The sequence below is a fragment of the Drosophila subpulchrella genome, unplaced genomic scaffold (assembly GCF_014743375.2).
Source record: "Drosophila subpulchrella strain 33 F10 #4 breed RU33 unplaced genomic scaffold, RU_Dsub_v1.1 Primary Assembly Seq37, whole genome shotgun sequence".
Lineage (NCBI taxonomy): Eukaryota > Metazoa > Arthropoda > Insecta > Diptera > Drosophilidae > Drosophila > Drosophila subpulchrella.
The window spans coordinates 970,372-977,838 of NW_023665590.1; positions in this window are offsets into that span (position 1 = coordinate 970,372).

The window sequence follows — 7,467 nt, forward strand, 5'->3', positions numbered from 1 at the left end:
GATTGGATGAGCATTCTAATAGGTCCAAAACGACTTATGGGCTTGGAATTTATTAACGGCAATTGGAAGCTGGCATGAAAGGCATATCAAAATCGTTTTTAAATTAATAATGAGTTGCTAATCGATGCCAGTGATGTTGGAAAAGGCATAAGGATCTGAAAATGCTCGCCGAGCAGTATTACCATCGTTGGTACTACCAAATCCTCCAACTTTCGGTTGATCGACTTTTAACGATAAGTGTTCCCAAATTAGACCTTGGATTTCCCTTTTCCGCTGAAGAACCGCTTTGTTATCATTTTCTTAAAAAATTCTCCACTTCTTTACTTGATTTTTATAGCCAGCGTGCAAAACGAGTTCAAAGGCTCGAACCCAACAGTGAAGGGGCTTAGTCCGAATTTTAAATGGCTGACGACGGTAAGAATTTGGCACACTTTAAATTTCGGTTATTTAGAAAATCAGATGGTGTGGCTCCACAAATTAGACATGCTTGTGTTGAGTTTGTGCCCTTCAGCGCATTTAATACCTTGCCATCAATAACTGTCAAATTAAGGTTAAGCTTTATATGAACGACTTTCCCAGTTTTCAAGATTATTTTGCAAGGCATCAATTAAGATATTTGGTTCTTCACGTATTTGTCTTCTTTCAATATGAAGTCCTTGCCATCTTTGACAAATTCTAACCTTAATGGCATACAAAATCGAATTGATTGCGTGGTGCGGTTACTCCATATTACATTTTTCGATGCATCTATAAGCCGTGAAGGTGTGACTGTTCTTGCTAATATATTCGAGCCAAAGTATAGCACTCCCGAGTGCTTCTGATTTTAATTGGACTGCCCAGAGCTTCCATCAAAACCGTAGCTTAAAACCATTTACGCCGATAAAAACTCAGTACCTTGATCTTGCATAATCTTCTTGACGACGTCAACTTGCAAATCAACGAGCCGTCTTGCTGTGTGGACTATAAGACTCTGCAGTGGTACTTCAGCTTTGATATTACTAACATAAAAATAATCAGGTCGGCACATTTTTTTTTTGGTCAGCTACCGTCTTGTACAATGGATATATATCACAATGTTTTATTTGGATTGGTCTCGGATAGCAAAGTATTGCTCTTTTGTAAGTGCCTTTGTGGTGTCCAGCAGAAGAGCTATTGCCTCGTTAGAGGACAAAGTCTCGGGCTTTTTGATTGGTGCCATAATAGCTTGGCGCATGAATTTAGTCTTTTCTGCAAGATCAGCTTTCCTTCTTTTTCTTGCAGCCAAGCTTGCTGCATAAATAAGCAAACTTACATTTTGTGATTTAGCTAGTTCTGCAGCGCGGCTTCTGCGAGGTCTGCTACCTTTTGCATTATAAGGCATAGTTGGCCGACCTACTGGCTTCTTGGTTACCGGTAAATTGATAACGGTTTTGGAATCTAGCCAAACGGCATGCTTCCTGCGCAACTGACTTAAATTAGCATAAGAGCTCTTTCATATTTGCGTCAAGCGGTAGCAAAATTTTTACATGCTTGGTTTACAATGTCGCTGTGCTGTTGATGGACTGTTCTGGATTCACTTTAAATCCCTTTTAGAAGATGAGACTTTATCAAAAAAAAAAGCATTTTCAAGGCTACTTACATTTTGGCTCTAATAAAAAGACAACACGATTTTTTTCTACAGGTGAAATTCACAAACACATAATACAAACCACACTGATTTGAATTCATTTTAAAACTTTGAGTTATGTTGACTAAATTTTCACTTTTGGCCTTTTCAAGTTTGCAAAGAAAACTTATTGTTGCAGAAGTATGCGCTTTGCAAATGCAACAGCTGCGTTTATCAGCTGATTCTTTTGTTGCGGCGCCATCTATAAATATTTCTGTTATGCAACACTGGAGATTAATCTATTGTGCAGTGCAGTGTTACATGCAAAAGCCATTAAAATTCACAAAAGTCAAGAAGCCACGCACAGCAAAGTGGTGGTTCACACTAGTCCAGGGATGCAGAGAGCTGCACTGTATGTAGCCTGTAGCAGAGCCACAAGTGCAGCAGGTCTTTATATCATTGGACCTTTCGTCCCTCCAAGATCCGCTCAAGACTCAACTTCAGAAGAAGAACTTCAGACCGCACAAGCAAAGCGGCCACGGCACCATTCGCACGAAAAAAAGCAATAGGGTGAAGGTGAGGCTTCTCCCCCGTAATAGTTCACTGCCACTACCTTGAAAAGAAATGCAACCTTACGCCAAACAAGGCTTAACCATTCCAAAACTACTATGTTTCTTACAACGAATTAATTGGATCGTGAAATCCACTGACCCAGAGCTAGGGGAATTGATATTTACAGAGACTGTATGGTATAAACTAAACTATATGATATGGCGCCCAGTGCGGCCTAAGTGGGTAGATTAGATTCTAATCCCCAACCAAACCTACCCATCTACCTACTAATTTCATAAGTAATGAGAATCTAGCAAGAACATCGTTGATGACGTCACAGCCAGCAAGTATATGTGAAAAGTAGATAAAATGCTAAAAGTATATTTATATTAAAGTTGGTTAGCTTAGTCACAGCTGAGTCTGATAGTCGACGCACAGACTATAGCGTTCTCTCTTATTCATTTTTGTTTCGCCAAAGCTTCCGCAAGAACAAAGTGAAAGCTTATATTTATTTTACTTTTTGGCGGCGGGAAACGATCATTCATTGAAAATCATTAAGGAAATCTGGCCTTTTTCTCGAATTTTCGTAACTTATCTAAGTACCGAGGTGAAAAAACCCCCCGACGAGATGCGACCTTTTTGCCGTGGTCGCGGTTTTTGTCGATGACAACTAGATTTGTTTCATATATTTTATGCTTTAAATGCGCATAGCTAAGAGAGCAACAGCGGTTAAGTTTCCGCGATCACACGGGCAGACGAGCATGGCTAGAACGATTCGGCTATTGATCCTGTTCAAGAACACTGTTGCGAACGCCCTCTCCATACAATATTTTTAAACAGAAAGATAAGCTTATAAAACAACGAAAAATCTTGACTGACTCGTGTGGCCAGAACAACGGCCACAATCAACCTACTGATAACTATACCCAGGAGGATGGCAAAGTGGAACAGCCGCCGTTGACTTCCAAGATAGCGGATATTGAAAAATATTACTCCTATGTGGGAACACCTGGTTAATCCGTTTTATACCGGCAGCCAAGTAAAAGCTCTAGTCTGGTATAAAGACTTTATCCACTTAAAGAAGAGGGGCAGAATCTATTCTGGTGTTTTGCTGAAGGAAGCTGCCAGCTCCGAGGAAAGGCAACTTTCCCATGGGCTTGGGCATCCGCCCACGCAATCTACTGCCACCATGTCCAGCTATCCTATTTAACTGTACTTGAGGAGAACCCGAATAGCATAGTATCCCAAAATTTTATAGGCTGCTGTAATATTTTCAGCGGCGAGTATCAGCCCTGTGGTTTCATGCAAAACTACAAGACCCTTCAAAGCGACGTTTGTACTCGTGAGTAGTCAGCGTTTTGCTGAAGTATGGACCTTTGCAGGTAAAATCGATAATCTCCGCTAATATCTTTGATAGTTTCCGAGATATCCGCGTTCATATTTACGATTTCTTGAAGTTTGTTAGCGTTAAAGTGGGTTGGGCCATTTTTTGTTGGGTCATTGAGAACAATTGATGAGAACAATTCAGTTAAAATTTTGTTTCTAGTATGAAAACGGTGGTAGCCACTGTTTTGGTAAATTTGTGGGCGTTTGATTGGGCGTGGCACCCTGCTGAAAGAAACGTGCGCTGCGCAAGAATATCACGAATCTACATGCAAAACTTTTATAGTTTCCATGATCACGACGGGCAGATAGACGGACAGACGGACATGGCTAGATCGACTCGGCTAGTGATCCTGATCAAGAATATATATAATATATAGAGTCGAAAACGCATCCTTCTGCCTGTTACATACTTTCTGACGATTCTAGTATACCCTAATACTCTACGTGTAACGGGTATAAAAAGGTTTTTTTGAATATAAATATATTCAGTACAAAGAAGTCAAAAGTGTTACTTTCACAATGACATAAAACATTCAATTCAAACTAAAAATGACGTTTTAATTTATAAAAAACTTTATAAATGTCCTCAAGCATTCGATGAAGAGGTAAAGAGCCAGATAAGTACAACAATTAAACAGGGAACAATTCGTAATTCGAAATATCCTTTTAGTTAACCCATTTGGATGGTTCCAAAGAAAGCCGGTGCGTCAGGTAAACACAAATTCAGAAGAAAATGGAGAAATAATCGAAAAAATGAAGGTGCCAATTATCTCGGACCCCATATTAACTTATCGTCATTTTGATAAGCCATTTTCTTAAGCAACAGATGCAACATAGCAACAGGATCAGTCCTATCACAACATCATAACACAATTTGGAGGGCGGCGGCGTTGAATTGCGGTGGCGGCTGGGCGATGCGACTGGCTTCCTTGCTGGTGCAGCGGACTGCTGCTGGAGCCGGCTGAATGGGGGAAAGCACGAAACACCCCAAGAAAATAAGAAGTGCACACGCGCCAAATTTCGTTTAAGCAGAAGGAGTCGGGGCAGCGACCACGATTTATTCTACTTAGTGACAGAATTAGTACTGTCTTAAGCCTAAGTAACTTAAGCGCTCCAGTGGGCAGTGGAGGCCTCACGGCGGGGTGATGGAAACAGAGCGGGAGAGCGGTGCAATTAGATAGCGGTGCCGTCGGAGAGGATCAAGAACACCGTCTTTTGAGCCACTGGCACCCTCGTCCGGATGAATAACCTTAGGGTAGACGTCCGCGCCAAGGATCAGGGAGATGGTTGCTGGCCGATGGAACCGCTCATCCGCGAGCGGCAGCTCCCGAAACTTATCAACCACGCACGGTTAGGAGTGCGGATCCGTACGTTTGGTACATCTTGAGGACCACCTCCAGCTTGATCGCCTCGTCGACCTTCGACCAAATGGTCGCCGTGCAGATGTTCTCATGTCCCACGTTAGTTGTCGGCAAACGAAAAGCAGAGGCCAAAGATGAATCGATGCGGTGGTGTCGAACGACTTCTCGTTGGTCTCGACGATCACCATGACAGTTGGGAGGACGTTGACGCTGTGACGCTGGAGAACTGCCGCGCGCGACGGAGCTGGTGTCGAGGATGCTGAGCGCGGTGGATGGGCAAGCGTTTGGCGAGTTGGCGGATCTTGCCGGCGTCACTGCTACGGCAGCTCCCAGTGGAGTGCTCGTGTGCGAGGCAGTTTTCGCAGTACTTGTTGTTAAGGACTGCCCGCAGCCGCTTCTTTGCGCTCAGCTTTAGGAACCTCTGACACTTCCGAAGAGGTTGAATTCCGCGAAAGACTCGGCATCGGTAGGATTGAGTACCTTTAGTACGTCTGCTATCCAATGCCTGAGCGCTACGTGGACGGGAGTCATATTCCTAGTCACAGTGTGGATTATAAAAAAAGAAGATAAACAGGGCTGATTTAGACTGACGTGGATAATGGTTACGGACTAAGGACTATAGGATGCACGGCTCGTTACTAGGGAGTTTTGGAAGGCTCTCCTGGAAGAACAACAACCTTGGTCACTAGACGTTTGACAAAGCCGCCTGCCGTACGAATGTCGACTACGCGGACATTGCTATCGGCTCCCGGAAAAACGGAGTCTATTCTCCGGAGTCGTCAATCATTTGAGGGCAAATTGTCGTCCTTAATGACGACCATGTCGCCGGCGCGCATGTTTTCTGTGGGAACTTGCCATTTGTTGCGCTTGTGGAGCTCTTTAAGGTACTCATCCTTCCATTGAGCATTAAGTGCTGCCACCGCTTCAGAATGGAATTGTATTCTCCCTTTACATCGTGTTCCGCTATGGACAGAAGAGGTCCGCCGAAAAAAGTGACCTGGTGTCAACGTTAGCAGATCGGTAGGATCCTCTGACATGGGAGATAGCAGTCTGGAGTTTAGACCAGCCTCGATTTTTGCTAGGAGGGTCGAAAGCTCTTCAAAAGTATACTTTCGCATAGATGTGGATTTGTAAACTAAAGTCTTGAAGCTCTTGACACCAGTCTCCCACAGCCCTGCCATATGGGGTGCCCCAGGCGGAATAAATTGCCAATTGAGCTGCTGCTATACGCATCAGTCACAGACTCTTTAACGGCTTGCAGAAAGTCCCGGGAAAGCAAGGTGGAAGCGCCGTCCAAGGTCTTTCCATGGTCGGACTGGACTTGGCGAGGACACCCTTTTCTGGATGCGACAGAAGTGAAGGCGGCAAGATATTTCTTAGTCGATAAGTCGGATGAAGGCTCTAGATGGATGGCCTTTGTAGAAAAGCAGAAGGAAACCAACACATGCCCCTGATGATGAGACAAGCTCTTTCGGTGTAATTATACCCGTTACTTGTAGAGTAAAAGGGTATCCTAGATTCGTCGTAAAGTATGTAACTGGCAGAAGGAAGCGTTTCCGACCCCATAAAGTATGTATATTCTTGATCAGGATCACTAGCCGAGTCGATCTAGCCATGTCCGTCTGTCCGTCTGTCTGTCCGTCCGGATGAACGCTGGGATCTCGGAAACTATAAGAGCTAGGCTATTGAAATTTGGCGTGCAGATTCCTGAGCTTCTTACGCAGCGCAAGTTTGTTTCAGCAGAGTGTCACGCCCTCTCTAACGCCCACAAACCGCACAAAACTGTGGCTTCTACAGTTTTGATGCTAGAATAACTGAATTGTATTGCTCTCATCAATACCTATCGATTGACCCAAAAAAAAAGTTTGCCACGGCCACTTCAACGCCCACAAACCGCCCATAAACATCAAAAAAATTGTAAATATGAACGCGGTTATCTCGGAAAATATCAAAGATAGAGAAATGGGATTTCAGACTTAGATTCCGTAGGCTTTAGGGCAGCGCAAGTTTGTTACGCGAATATGCCACGCCCACTCTAACGCCCACGAACCGCCCAAGCCTGTGGCGCCAACAACTTTCATGCTAGATAAAAAATTTTAACTCAAATGTATTGGTCTCGTCAATACCTACTTAATACTTTGTCACGCCCACTCTAACGCCCACAACGCTTAAATCTGTCTACCGCCAGTAGGTGGCGCATTTCAATCTCACTTTGCTGCTTGCTTATCTCCATTTCGCTTTGGTCCCTTTAGCTGAGTAACGGGTATCTGATAGTCGAGTTACTCGACTATAGCGTTCTTCCTTGTTTTTTATATTAAAAGGGCCGGCGTAGTTTATCCCTGTGTACGTGAACGAACGGCAAAAAGACACTTGCTCCCTTTTTGTGGATAACGCAGACCTTGCAGGAGTTAACCACTGCCTTCACCAAGTTCTTTATTCTCGGAACCCAGTATCTGGACCGGGTGAGACCTACCACAACTGGTTACCACCATGTAATGTAATGAGATTCGTAAATCTAATCAGAAACCGCGAGAGTAAACATTCGTTCGGTAGAATTATAGGATGACGTTTATCATAACGCAA